This window comes from Trichosurus vulpecula, chromosome 1 (assembly GCF_011100635.1).
Source record: "Trichosurus vulpecula isolate mTriVul1 chromosome 1, mTriVul1.pri, whole genome shotgun sequence".
Classification (NCBI taxonomy): Eukaryota; Metazoa; Chordata; class Mammalia; order Diprotodontia; family Phalangeridae; genus Trichosurus; species Trichosurus vulpecula.
Genome location: NC_050573.1, coordinates 566,868,483 through 566,871,417, shown reverse-complemented (window position 1 = coordinate 566,871,417; position 2,935 = coordinate 566,868,483).

The window sequence follows — 2,935 nt, the reverse complement described above, 5'->3', positions numbered from 1 at the left end:
AGGCTGTCCTGGGCTGGGGCCCTGCTTCCCTCTTCTGTTTTGTGGGTTCTGCCGTTCTAGAATTGGTTCAGAGCCATTTTTTATAAGTTTTTGGAGGGTCTCGGTACAGAGCTCAGACTATTCCCTGCTTACCAGCCGCTATCTTGGCTCCGCCCCCCAGGGGGATTGATATTTTATAGCTTGACGGAGATGCTTGCATATTCCTGGCTCACCTGGCATTGCCCTCCAGACTATTGGTTTTGCTTCAACCCTGAGCCCTGCAGCCATTATTAAGGGCAGTATTTAATGTGGAGAAGTGACCTGCCCTCCTTGTCATCAACGATATCACTTGCTAATCATCTGCCGTTGCTGGACGGGCAAGAGCAAGAGCTCTGGCAATGGAAGTACCACCCCCCCCAAACTTCAGTCTTGCTTCCAACTCAGCCCCCAAAGCTACTATCACTTCCTCCAGAAATGGGCTCTAGAAACTGCTTCAGCAGTTACTGTAGCCACAGCTATTAACTATCCAGAGAACTTAGTTCTTACCAAAGTCCTTGGCACTAAACATCAGAAACTCATATGGTTTTGTCAGCAGAAAGGACATTAAAGAAGAGGTTACTCTCTGCTTTGTCACTGAACCCTAAGGAATGTGAGACCTTTCCATTTAACTTGTGGTTGAAACCTTTATATGTTATCTCCTCCATTAGAATATGAATTCCCTGGGGCCAGCAGCTGTCCTACCTTTCTATTTGTATCCCCAATACTTAGCACAATGTGTTGTATGTGGTGCATGCTTAATAAGTATCTTTCTCATTCAGTCAGTCGTTTGTTTATTCATCAGTCAAATAGTTTAGTTATTGACTCATTTAGTGGAAGCTTAAATACTATGAAATGGACCTGAAAAAGAAGCAAAATGGCAAAGTGGAAAAAGTGTTGGATCTCTGGATCCATCGGAGAACAGAATAGCTGAGTTTGAATCCTGGTTCTGCCACTTACTATGTGACTTGAAGTATTTTGAGCGAGTCATTTCACTCCATTGGGGTTCTGTGTCTCAGGCTGCAAAGTGAGACTCTGAACTACATTAGCCTCCATAAGGTCCCTTCTAGTCATAGATCTGATGATTCTAATGAAGTGGAGTCACTACATTTGGAGTTCACCACCTGGGTACCTAAAGCACTTTATGACAATACGGCAAAAACACTCAAGAGGAAGTTGGGAAATGTCAAGGTCTAACCATTTACAGAATGAATACAAGCTGGAGGCAGCGCTGTTTTAAAGACAATTGGGGACTGATTTTCAATGCAGTTCAAATTGGGGAAGATCTCAGATCTTCCTCAGTGGAGATCATGAGTGGTAGGTACCGTAGCCAAAAAAAAAAAAAGGCAACTCTGAAGACAGCAACAGCTACTGATCCATATGCTTACTTTTTCATGTTTATAAATTCTTTATAAGAATGTCTATGCATATTTAAAGGGTTTCCTTGATGAAAGTATAAGAAGTGAATAAGTGCATATGTAAAAACAATTGATTTTCTCTACCAGATTGCATTTTCATAGTCAAATAATTGGAATTATAAATATATGACTCTGCTTTTCTATTGTTGATGATAAAACATTGACTCAGTAGACCCAATGGAAGTCTTTAAGCTTACCTTAAAAACAAAGTATTTCCAATGCATTTGTTCGAGTGGAGTTCCTTTCCCTTCCCAATTAATCAGAGAAGACCCAGAGAGCTCAATAAATGAATGAGTCAATCAAAAGCATAACCTAGGTCTCAATAAGTACTTAATTTGATAGGAATAATTCGACCATTGGATAAAAACATGTGACCACATATAAGAAACATCTTGTGACTTGCAGAAATAATCAGAGTCCTTTTTGGGCTACATATAAAAACAACAAACTAGATCAGAGTCAGATGTTAAGTAGTGGTCAAATCTAGTGATGATAAAATCCTAAAACACAGTTGCTCTGGGGGTATAGGAGTGTCTACACTGGGAACTAAGAGACCAAAGACAAACTAGAAATAAGGAAAGGCAGATTTGGGGAGCTTGACCCATGGAGACAGAAAGAAGTTTCTCAATGGCTCTTGGAGAGATATGTCAGATCTGTTTCTAGGAATATCAATGTGATAATTGACCAACATTTCATGGTGTCTTATTTCAGAGCCCAGAGATAATTCAATTTTCCTAAATGGCAACAACCAGTAAATAGATCAAGTTATTGAATATGAATATTGAATAGTTGTCAACTTGCCTCTGTGGATTTTTTTTTAGCTCACCTGAACTTCTTTGAGAATGACACTTCAGCTTGGGGTAGTTGTCTTTCCTAAGAGCAGATGACTATGGACACTGGCAAATTCGAGGCTATGTATAGATGCTTCCATTTTTTACTTTGTTCTCCATTTCATGAAGGGTTTTGTGAAGTAATTCTTAGTAAGGAATTTGTGCTGTTCTCACTTCCATAGAGAGCTTAGGTTGTAACAGTGCTCTATGCACAGCCCTTGGTGAATAGATGTTTGTTGACTGACTGGTTGATTCTAACCTCAGACAGGTAGAGAGGTATCCTTGGAAGTTGCCTGGGGATGAACCATAATTGGTCCTTTACTTGCTGTGACTGGGCTGACAACATAATTCTTAAATTATGAATGATCCTTCCTCCCTGCCATTGTTTTGCTGGGGGGGGGAGGAAGGGGGGATGGAAAAATCAAGAGCTGTTGCCCATTGTAAAGAAAAAGAGCTATGCCAAGTACAATATCATCCATGACAATTTATTCTGACTAAAATCTTGCCACTCAGGTTTTATATTATCTATTTTAAATAAAAAAGCAGCTCTTTTGCTCCTTTTATAACCCAGTTCTAGTATTTAGCTAAGTAATGGGATTTATGATTTTGTTTACATCAGTCTCCATGGCGATCTACCATAAAAGATCAGTTGCCTGGCAACTTGGTATTGTG